The following is a 12318-nucleotide window of genomic DNA, read 5'->3' on the forward strand; positions in this document are numbered from 1 at the left end:
GATCTTCTGTTCTTGATCCGAACAGTGTAGTTTGTTCCCAGCTATGAGTTGTTTTGTTGTGATCTGGAATCTGTGCTTGTTTTCTAGCAGCAAAGCCTTAAACTCTAGCAGTAAAGCTTTAATCCAGTAGCTGCTCATATTAGGTCCAGCAGCAACGATCCTTGCTATTGAGCCACAGCGACTGTAGTTGAGGTATAGTGTAGGAATTGATTTTCGTTGTAGATGATTGCTAGTTATGTTAGCAATAGTTGTTAACTTAGATTTGGAAATTATCTAATGGTGTAATTGGGGTTAATGAAGGTAACCTTAGATGGTCGATGGATTAAGAAATTGTTTAGCTATTTGTTTATAATTATTAATTAACTTAGCTAAACTATACAATTTACTACAGGACTTTGACGCGAGACGAGTATCTCGACGTCGGATTTGGACCGGATACGATTTTTCCTTTTTGGAGGCGGGTACTTTGACTTTATGTCTTTTGATATGCATAATAATGTTTTTAACATATAGCAATGATTATGTTTCTCATTTGCTTTGGTTGATCACTACCCGACCTGTTACATGTTGTTTGTTTATTTTTATGCACATCATGTTAGTATTTTCCTGATCATACATGCTTATAGAGGTAGTGACACAACCATATTGTATATTATATTCAGGACCTAGGGTTTTTGATACCGTATCTGATCTGTGTACCTTTATTTTGATTCATTGTCCTGTGGTACACATTTTATAGTTATATATGGATTGTTCAAGATATTTCTATGTTTAGTGTCATGCATCATTTTGCATGATTGCATGCTGTGCGATAGTCTGCTCCATTATTGTCGAGCGCATCGCCAGTTACATGTTTACGTACACACCACCACTCACGGGTTAGTGGTAGATCAGATAGGTGTGTGGCAATTCTATTGTTTGGCTCCGTTGGTCTGGTGACTCAGCGTGGTAGCCGGCAGACGGTTCTGCTCTGTTTGGCTCCGCTGGTTTAGTGTAGTAGCGTGGTAGCCGGCAGGCGGTTGGACTCTGTTTGGCTCCGTTAGTCCGCTCATGGGTAGTGTGACGCAGCGTGGTAGCCAGCAGATATTCCTCCCCGTCATCGTGTACCGGGAGATGAGAGCATTGAGCTCCCCCATTCATGATTTGGGATAGCAAGATAGGTGTACTCCGACAGCATCCCGTCCACTCGGTCACTCATCAGGGGCAGTGATGGCAGAGTGCACGGTTGTCACAGTCCTACCCACTCGGTCTCACCTTTGTGTGTGAGATGACTGACTGGCGTCAAGGGTGACCATGACATTTGCATTATATGCATGATGCATTTATTGCTTGTGTTTGCTGCATTACTTGCTGCATTTATATGGATGCATATGATTGACATGCATACAGGATTTATGACACTCTCGGTCTAACAACCTGCTGTACTTATACCTTGGTCCTGATTAGTACAGTTTTCTCCTATTTTGTTTCAGTTGCATTTATTCTTCTTGTATCAGGAGACTGTACGCATGATTAGTGCTACCTATTATTTTCTTTATTATGCATATCAGTTGATACCCGCTGAGTGTTGGACTCACACCCTCCTCCGTTGTTATTTTCAGGTTGATGCTGTCCGGAGAGAGTTACAGTCGCTAGTTCCCTGCAGTCCACGAGGACGTGTGATGATCTTGTGGTTTTCTTGTTTTAGACTATGTTTGGACTTGTTTGTGTTGATACATTTGGATCTTGTATGGATTCTTATTGCCTATGAGTTTTATTGGATTTGTTTTACTACACGCCTGCCTAGACGGCAAAAGAGGTAAGTTGATTTTATTGTCGGATTTGAGCTTTATGAGTGTAGTGGAGTAGGACATCGGTTTTGTGCTTTATGGGTGTAGTTGAGTAGGGTTGTTTTTTAGTCTTCTTATTACTATTTCTAGTATGTTCACTATTAAATTGCGTGGATGTCTGTGTGATGTATGTTTTATTATTGTTATTGTTCCGGCCGTGTTGGCCGATGTATGTGTGACCCTGGGGGCGATGTAGAAAGTTTCAGATTGTCCGTCGTATAGGGGAGATGCTGCCGAAATTTCTTCGGACAGGGACTCCTCCGGGGCGTGACAGAAAAGGAGGCGATATTTCTAACATCCCTTGGAGCTTGGTGGTGGCCGAACCTCTTCATCCTTGGAGGAGCTTTTGGTGGCCGAAACTAGGAAGGAAGAAGAAGGGCTTGGGTGGTTCTCATCTCGGTAGATCGTTGCTCACACAACGTCCGGGATAAGAAGAGGAATACGGTAGAAGATCAAGAGGTCGTTGCATACAAAGGAAGGTATAATTAGTAATTAATTTCCGCATCATACTAGTTATTTTTCTTTTGTATGAATTCCAAACACAAGAAGCATTAGATCTAGTTTTCGAATTTGTTTTTCGAGTTTGTGTTTTTTTTACTTTGTCTAATTTGTGATTCGATTGTTCTTTTTGATTAATCTAGAGTTATTTAAGGAAATTAAATATTAGCTTTCCTTAAAAGGCTTTGTCTAGGCGGTGGTGGTTGCTCCCATATCCAAGAAGGCCATGTGCCTCGCCATGCAGTCCTGGAAGCCAATTTTGGAAATTAATATTTAATGGAATTAAATTAATAACATAGGTTGATTTGGATCAATAGTGTTAAGTTCCGCTTGCAATCCAAATCTAAACCATCAAGAACAGATAAGTTAAATTTGGAATCAATGATGTTAAGTTCCGTCTGCGATTCCTAATTTAACTTCTAAAGAACACAATAGGTTGTTTAGGAAAGGTTCAACACGTGTACAAAATTTTTGTACAGTGAAACCGGTACGATCTTCCTAGGACCAACCAACACATACCTCTATCGGAATATCATCTGGTCCAACGACTTTTCCATTGTGCATCTCATTTAAAGTTTATTTTACTTCTGAAGTTTGAATTCTATGATTAAAATTAAAATTTCTATGCTCATTTGACCTAATTAAAGTACCTAAGTTAAGTTGGTCACCTAAACCTTCATTAAAAAGTTGATGAAAATACCTCTTCCACTGCTCTTTTATTTCTCCATCGTTTACTAATACCCTTTTACATTCATCTTTAATACATTTTATTTGGTTAAGATCTCTTATTTTTCTTTCTCTCACTTTAGATATTCTATAAATATCTCTTTCCCCTTCTTTTGTATCTAATTTTTGATATAATCGTTCAAAAGTTTCACTTTTTGCTTCACTCACTACTTTCTTAGCTTCTTTCTTGGCTATTGTATATATTTTTAAGTTTTCCTCGTTCTTACAAATATATAATTTCTTATAAGCTATTCGTTTTTCCTTCACTTTCTCTTGTACTTTCTCATTCCGCCACCAAGATTCTTTACTTAGTGGTGCATGTCCCTTTGACTCACCGAGTACACTCTTAGCTACTATTTTCAACTTTGATATCATCTTATCCCATGTTGTATTACAGTAAGCGTATATTTCACCTAATGCTTGTACTTCTATCTTCTCCTTAAATATATGTTGCTTCCAATCCTTTAAATTCCACCACTTAATTTTAGGAATTGTATATATTTTCTTTCTATTGATACTATGTTTGAGGTGTATATCCAATACTACTACCCTATGTTGGGTAGTTAAGCTTTATCTAGGGATGACTTTACAATCTTTACAAATCTTTCTATCCTTCTTCCTAACCATAAGAAAGTCAATTTGCGATTTATTATTCCCACTTTTGAATGTGACTAAGTGTTCTTCTTTTTTCTTAAACAACGTATTAGCTAATATAAGGTCATATGCTATCGCAAAATCTAATATAGTTTTCTCTTTCTCATTCCTCGTTCCAAACCCATAACTCCCATGTACTCTCTCATATTCATCATTTTTCACTCCGACATGCCCATTTAGCTCACCTCCTATTAAAATCATTTCATTTGGTGGAATATTTTGTAATATTTCATCTAAGTCCTCCCAAAACCTTCATTTGGTAGCTTCATCTAATCCTACTTATGGTGTATATACACTAATTATGTTCATAGTTTCTTTCGCCACTATTATCTTAAGGGCTATAATTCTATCCTCTTTTCTAACTACTCTTGCAACATCATCCTTTAACAAACTATCTACAATAATACCCACTCCATTTCTTGCTTTACTCTTTCCAGTATAGCATAACTTAAAACCCGAGTTCTCTATCATCTTTACCTTCTCACCTGTTCATTTTGTCTCTTGTACACACAAAATATTAATTTTTCTCCTAATCATCATATCTACTACCTCCATTGATTTACCAGTAAGAGTTCCTATGTTCCATGTTCTATGTTCCAAATCTTAGATTATTAGTTTTCCTATCATATTTGTTCTTATCTAACCTATGGTGTGAGAACTCTTGCTTATTTAACACTACACCCAAGTTCTCATGGAGATGTAGCGGTCCTTGCTGAGACGTTACAGCCAGACCCTGTAACGCGAACTCTTGCATATTTATCACTACACCTGAGTTCTAGAGATGTAGCGGTCCTTGCTGAGACGTTACAGTCGGACCTTGCAACGTATTTCTTCGGGGGAACAACCTAGCATTAGCACAATAGTTTAATGGATTCATTCATTGAATATTTGCCATAGTTTGATGTTGGCTGGCAACCTAACGCAATCCTCCTCTTTTATCCGGACTTAGGACCGGCCATGACCGATCGTCATGGGCGGAGTTAAATTATAAAACTAAAATTTATCTAAGCCCGGGTTCGAACCGCGGACCTCTAGTGTGTGAGACTAGCGTGATAACCAACTACTCCACCCAGACTGATCAGTATCAATCACACAATACTATAAATTTAGATAACATGTGTCTATGCTTCCTATTGCATCATCGAGACACTGCATTTCATCATTTGGTCGAATTAGGTCCACATTTTCCATCAAAACCTTATTAACCCTAACTTTTCAACATGATCCACCCAAAATAACGTGATGTACTTTTGTATTTGAATTTATGGATGCACATTACGACAACCTAGAAAGAAGCACATTTTGACATCAGCAAGAAGCATAAAGACAAAAAGAGAAAAACCAACAACACAAAATATGATGCATAAAATAATAAAAAATCATGAATATTTAACAAGTATTGCTAATGAAATAATCATGAAATGTTTTAACAGGTAAAGACGGTAGGAAACATCAACTTTTATTTTTACATACTATAGGCATTGTATTTGGGGAGAGGAAGAAACCTGTCTTAACGAGACTATATAGTGCATATAATATTTCTTTCCAAAAAAAATAACATTTATTCAATCTAGAACTGCAAAAATTTTCCTTAATCAAAAGATACCAAAAACTAAGACTCATTTTTTTGTATGCGTCTCTAGATCTAAGAATCTAACACCTCCACTTTTAATCGACAATAAAATTTATTTTCAAATTCTGCAATTAGACAACAAGCAGTTTTGTCTCAATTCACAATCAACTCATTGAAGAAATTACAATTTTCTCAATTCACAATCAACTCATTGAAGAAATTACAATTTTAAAACAGATGGGTAATTAAGAGAAAGGTATATTGTAAATGACTGTGTTGTCCAAATAAACTCAAGGTACCTTTTATGATAGATGAAAAAGAAAACTTTATCTAGGTAGAATGCAATTAAGCCAAACAATACTATGATACACATCTTGTACTTAGCTGAAAAATGAAATGTGCATAGTTATTAATATGGATGGATAAGCATGTCTAGTTTTAGAAAATTTTATTTGCTGAAGACTAGTGTCTCTATTTGTAATTTTCTTGTTTCTAAGTGCTTAACCATAAAATTGAAGAAGAAAGCATAGCTATGTATGCGTTTTAAAGGATTCCAACTAGCACGTCTTGAAGCAAGCCATTGAGGATGAAGTAGGCAGGGCCATACAAGACAAAATCAAAGATGGCTATGGCATCTAGTCTCCATGAAGAATAAGCTTAACAACACTATACCAATTGAAAGTATAACATAATTAAAATTTTTGGAGTGCACAATATAGTGTTCCTATTTCAAGAATATTGTTCAAATTAAACCTTAATATACAAAAGGCGAATATTGAGTGGCTCTATTATTAAATAGGACCAGTCCCAAACACCATTGATTACCAAAGTAGAGTGACTACAATCAGGAAAAATGTGATTTTTCTAGTTGTCTAGTAAGTCAAGCAAATGAAAGAGGTACTTAGCTAGTGAGTACAAGCATAGAGAATATAGGTCGAGATTTAAATAATTGACTAGATCTTTCTCAGATATCTAAAGATGATGCACCACGATGCACCAAAATGGTAATATGATTATAAAAACAAGCTATCATATATATTACAATATGATGTTAAGAATGCAAGATCTAGGTTATGAGAGCAGGAAATTTGTAGCAAATGGTTGCTTAATCTCTTGCATATCAAGTGACTGAAAACAACTCCAAACATTACACTTATGAAGAAACCTTGTGTTTACACATCAATAATGCAAATAGAACTCTTGAATCAGCAACATCTCGCAAAATAGCACAGCAGCTTGTCTTGTTGCAAAGCTAATAGGAAGGCATGCGTATGCATGGAGAAATATAGCAGGGTTCCTGAAAAAAAAATATTAGATCAATGCATGGTCTTTCTTATTACATGATCACCACCTAAACTGAAATACATAATTTCCATTTAGGAATTTTTCTATCCTTGCGCAGTTTATCAACTTTGCACACTACATAGTGATCCACATGGTCCAAGTAAAAAAAAAATTGTTTAGTATTTTCTTCTTTTTTTGCCTTTTTAATGTGCAATCTGTAAACTTCACGCATGGACTACCTCATCACAAAATCAAAAGTAAATATTCTCCTCTCTCCCTTCTTCCCTTTGTCATGGATTGGTTCGGCTTTGTCCCCTCGGGACGGTGTGATGGTTAAGACATGAGGTGTTGCTATATGAGGTCTTGGGGTCGAAACTCGGCGTGACCGAGCATAACCTCCCCCATGTCTTGGTCATTTGCACTAATAGCTAGTAGCCACCCGTGATTTAGCTCCTCCGTGTTGGCCTAGGGAGGGGTTGATGGGGACGCTGGGAGCGAGCAAATTACCTTTTGCCACGTGGATTGGTTCGGCTTTTGTTCAGAAGATTATAGTGAATCTACTACAAGTGAAATGCTACAAATGATAATATAACTTGTAAAAAAACACATTTAGGTGCATTTCCTAGTTGAATAATGTATATTTACTGAAGCAATATGATGGTACACTTATATTTGGAACAATGCCCTTTGATAATCATTTAGAGAATATTTGAGCACAAATAGACTCACTTCTACTTTCTTAAAGAGGGAATGTAATTATTGATCATGCTCTTAGTCTAATTCCAATATCTATGCAAATTTTATCACTCGTCTCATATTACAATTTTAGATCAGAAGCACATTTAATTAAATATATTAATCTACTCAAATTTTATATTATAATCATAATGATCTTAAGTCCGATCTTAATGATCTTATGTCATATCAAGGATATCACAGTACCCAGGGACAGATTCAAACAAAAAAAAACAAAAATCTTGCTGCAGAACTAATCACCAGAACAAAAAAAAATCTTAATGATCTTAAGTAACAGGAAATCCATCATTGAAAAAGTAGCAACTAATCACGAGAATCTTATCTTAGAGAAGAAAAAGCAAAGCAGAACAAACTCCACAAACAGAGGAAATTCATGGGTCGCCTCCTGAGCGGCAGCGTTGGTGCCTAACGCTGAGCTGCAACATCGCTGCTTAACGAGGTAGCGGCCGCTAGCATCGACCGGCGTCGCCATTTGAATAGGAAGTGAGGAGAGGTAGAGGGACTTAGAGATTAGAGTTACCTTTGACTTTGAGATTTTGGCTTGATGCGGAGTGGGGAGCGGTTAGTGGAGGGCTTGCTTGCTCTTGTTGCGGTCTTGTGAAGTGCAGAGAAATGGAGGATGAATCCTGCGGAGTGCTAGCGGCGGAGTGCGGAGAGGCCGAGAGGGAAAAACTTGTGTTGCGTATTTTTTAACCTCTTGTTACATTTTTGTTTTCTTAAACCTATTTTCTGGCATTCACAGCGTACAGATGCTGTGGATAATAAAGAAAGGATTAACAGCGTGTCTATTCGTGCACGCCAAAACGCGATATTTTTAAACGCGATATTTTTTTATATTATAAACAGTGCACGTTAATAAACAGTCACTATTAATTATTGGATCAAAAGTGCTAAAAAGGAGGGGAGGTGAATAGCGCTCGTGGCTATTTTGTTCATTTCTTTGAAATCGTTCGAGTAACTAAATGCAGCGGAGAGTAAATGCAAACACACACAGAAGACACAGTCGAATTACTTCGTTCGGAGCCTAGCTCGACTCCTACTCGAAGGCCCGCGGTCGTTGACCGCTTTCGGTGGGCAACAGCTATAGAATCGATTATTACAAGATTAATTACAATTAAATGCAGTAAGAAGAATTATACCAACAAACAGTAAATGAGGAACTTTGGAGCTTTAAGTCGTTGGAGCAGCAGGGTCGTTGAAGCGTACGGAGCAGCACACAAGAGCACAGATTCTTCTGTCCGAGAGATGATTTCAAGCTGCACCTCGAGGACTCCTTTAATAGCTCTGCAAAGTCTGATACAGATCCCCAAGCTTCAGGATCAAGTTTGACCCGACGTGGATTGGTCGACCGATCCCCTGTTCGGTCGACCGATCAGACGATCTTCTCCCATCCGATCCGCCTGATCCTCTCGCTCCGCTTCTATTTGGTCAAACTTCATCCGAGGTTTGGTCGACCGATCTCCATGTTCGGTCGACCGATCAGCTCTCCTGACTCTGTCAACCTGGCCTGATCCAGTCGACGCCCAACCCTGGTTCGGTCGACTGAACCTTGGGATCGGTCGACCGATCCCCTTGGTCGAGCCTGGTCCAACCTCTGGAGATCTGATCTACTGGCTTGTGGGTTCGGTCGACCGATCCTGGTCTGTCCTAACCCTGCACAAAAAGATTAATTTCCTACAAAACAGAGTTAGAACACAAAAGATAATATATAGAAATAAATTTGACAGTCACCGGACTGTCCGGGTCTGACTTCGGGTTTCCGACCAGAAACCCTAGGTCGACCCTGTTGGTGCAACCTTAGGTCAAGGTTGACCTGGTTGACCCGACTCGAGTTGACGTGACTCGAGTTGTATTTTGATGTTTGACTTGGGAAGATTGTCGGTGCAACCTTAGGTCAAGGTTGACCTAGTTGTGTTGCATGTTGATGTTTGACACTCGTGAGAGAGTTCTATTCTTGATGTGGGACAAGAATAGATGTTTGGGAGATTATTGGTGCAACCGTAGGTCAAGGTTGACCTGGTTGACCTGATTCGGGAAAAGTCCAAGTATGGAGACTTGGCACGGAAAAGTCCAAGCAGGGAGCTTGGCACTGGAAAAGTCCAAGTATGGGGACTTGGCACGGAAAAGTCCAAGCAGGGAGCTTGGCACGCGAAAAGTCCAAGTATGGAGACTTGGCACGGGAAAGTCCAAACAGGAGTTTGGCGGGAAAAGTCCGGTAAGTGAAGCCAGCGATGGAAATCCTGGTAGTGAATCCGGTGAAAATCCTAGTGAGTGAAGGTAGGTGAAGGTGAAAGTCACGGTGAGTGAAGCCGGGCATTGGGAAAATCCTGGTGAGAGCCGGTGAAAATCCTAGTGAGTGAAGCTAGGTGAATGGGAAGTCCTAACTCGGATGTTAGGCGGTGTGGAAAATCCTGGTGAGTGAAGCGGTGAAAATCCTAGTGAGTGAAGCTAGGTGAATGAGAAAGTCCTAACTGGGATGTTAGGCGGTGTGGAAAGTCCTGGTGAGTGAAGCCGGGCGGTGGAAAGTCCGTGAGTGAAGCCAGCGGTGGGAAAGTCCTAACTGGATGTTAGGCAATGTGGAAATCTGGTGAGTGAAGCGGTGAAAGTCCCGTGAGTGAAGCCGGGCAAGGAAAATCCAGATGGATCGGGGATGATCGGACTTGGTGTTGGAAAGTCCAAGTAGGTCAAAGGATTGACCGGACACTTGGCGGGGAGTTCTAGCAGGTCAAGGGAGTGACCAGATGTTGGGATGAAGTACCAATAGGTCAAGGTTGACCGGATATTGGTTTGAAGTCTTGGGACTTGGTTTGGGCCAAACCAAGCTCGGATCGGTCACCAAACCGATCCGGTGATACTTGTTGCTCGATCGGCGTGACCGATCGATATCGAAGTTTCTGTTGATCGATCGGTGACCGATCGCCAGCAACAGAGGCAAAGAGAGGCGGTGATCGGTCCACGCCGATCAGTTATCTGATCGGTGCGGGACCGATCGAGACGATGTCGCTGAGGTTGGGATCGGTCTATGGACCGATCAGTTAACTCATCGGTCCACAGACCGATCAGAACCCGCACAGAAGGTGGGCAGCTTTCTGTGAAGAAAGCTGATCGGTCTGGGGACCGATCAGAATAGGTCCTGATCGGTCCCCTGACCGATCCAGGCACTAGCCGTTGCGTCGCAACGGCTAGATTTCTTCTGTGTTTTCTTCGCTGTTTCTTCTTCTGTGTTTTCTTCGCTGTTTCTTCTTCGCAGGTATAAAGGATCGAGGCATCTTCTGTGCGAAGACATCTCCTTCTTCCTTCTTGCTGTTCTAAGTGCTGCTGTGCTTGAGCTTTGTTGAGCTCCTCCAAAGCTTCGCGTGAGCTTCCGGCTGGGTTCCTGCTGTTGTAGGCGTCGCGTGAAGTTGCTGCTTCACCTCCAGTCGACAAGAAAGCAAGCAATTGGTAGAGTGCGATTGTATTCATATTGTATTGCTTTTCTTACTGCTCTTGTACTCTTTGTTTGCTGTTGCAAACGTTTGTGGCGAGGTTTCTCCACCCACAAGGAGTATATTGTATTAGCCGGTTCTCCGGGGACTCATCCACCGACGGATTGACCGGACTCGTCCACCTTACGGACACGCCGAGGAGTAGGAGCCCTAATCTCCGAACCTCGTTACATCCTCGTGTTAAGGTTTGGTTTTCTTCTCTTTCGTTTCTTTGTATTTTCCGCTGCGACTAACCTAATTGTAGGAAGAAACGAGAGCGATTTGGGGCGGCTATTCACACCCCCTCTCTAGCCGTACGAAAGATCCTAACAAGTGGTATCAGAGCAAGGTCGCTCTTCATCGGTTTCACACCCGTGGGAGAACAAGCGCTAGAGATGGATCAATTCGGAGAAGACATCACCATTCCACCCTTCTACAACGACAACTTCGCATATTGGAAGGTAAGGATGATGTATTTTCTTAGGACTAATATGTGGAATTGGTTTTGTGTACAAGAAGGGTTTACTCCTCCAATGGATAAAGAAGGAGAGCCTCTAGAGAAGAACAAGTGGACAAAGGAACAAGTCCATCAATCAACGATCAACAATGAGGTAACTAAAACAATTGAATTTTCATTACCTACTAATATTTTGCGTAAGATAGGTGAATACAACAATGCCAAGGAGTTGTGGGATAACTTGGCCAAGTACCATGAGGAGAGTTCCACTTCAAGCCATGAAGAGGAGCCTAGTGAGCCAAGTAGCTCACATCATGGAGGGAGCGAGTTGGGAGTTGAGGGCTACTCAACATCCAAGGAAGAAGAGGAAGTGAGTTCTTCTTCAAGATCGGAGCACGAAGAAGAAGCTTCTACCTCCGGGAGGGATGAAGAAGAGAACATCCATTCATCCTCAATCCTAGGTAACTCAAACACTTTAAGTTCAAGTAAATTGCATATAATGTGTTTTGAGTGTAGGGAATTTGGGCACTACAAGAGTAAGTGTCCAAAGAGGGTAAGAAAGACTCCACCGGCGCCAAAGGTCAAGGAAGCCGGAGTCCCGAAACGCAAGGGCAAGGAGCACATCGTGTGCTTCCAATGCAAGCAAAGGGGACACTATAGGAGCCATTGTCCGAGGGGGAGGCAACCTCACAAGGGCAAGAGACCGGGCACAACGATAGGGGGAGCTAAGGCAAACCCTAAGGTAACTTCTAAGGTTCATTATTGCAATTCTAATAAAACTCATGCTAGTAGTTTTGTTGCAATTGTTAATAATGATAAGCATGTTAACTTTAGGAACCAATACATGTGCTTAGGAGCTAAACATGTTAGCCTAGGTAAGGATAACACTAGAAATACCAACCCTAGGATTAACGCTTCTAAAGTTAAGGAAAACCTAGGTAGAAATCCCAAAAAGACTAGACACATGCCTAGGAATATCTCAAGAGAAAATGACAAATTAAAACTTGAGGTATTAGAGAGGGAAAATCAAGTCTTGAGGTCAAGACTTGATAATTTAGAAAAGGCTCTTAAAAACAT

At 40.5% G+C, this 12318-nt stretch overlaps 1 non-coding gene across 1 annotated transcript; it reads right to left on the reverse strand.

The window, feature by feature from the left end:
• Positions 1–4708: 4708 nt before the first annotated feature.
• Positions 4709–4782, reverse strand: TRNAV-CAC. Its single transcript has one exon. It is a non-coding gene; the product is annotated as a tRNA-Val (tRNA).
• Between the last annotated feature and the right edge of the window lie 7536 nt (positions 4783–12318).

Source organism: Zingiber officinale, chromosome 2B, assembly GCF_018446385.1.
Source record: "Zingiber officinale cultivar Zhangliang chromosome 2B, Zo_v1.1, whole genome shotgun sequence".
NCBI classification, from domain to species: domain Eukaryota; kingdom Viridiplantae; phylum Streptophyta; class Magnoliopsida; order Zingiberales; family Zingiberaceae; genus Zingiber; species Zingiber officinale.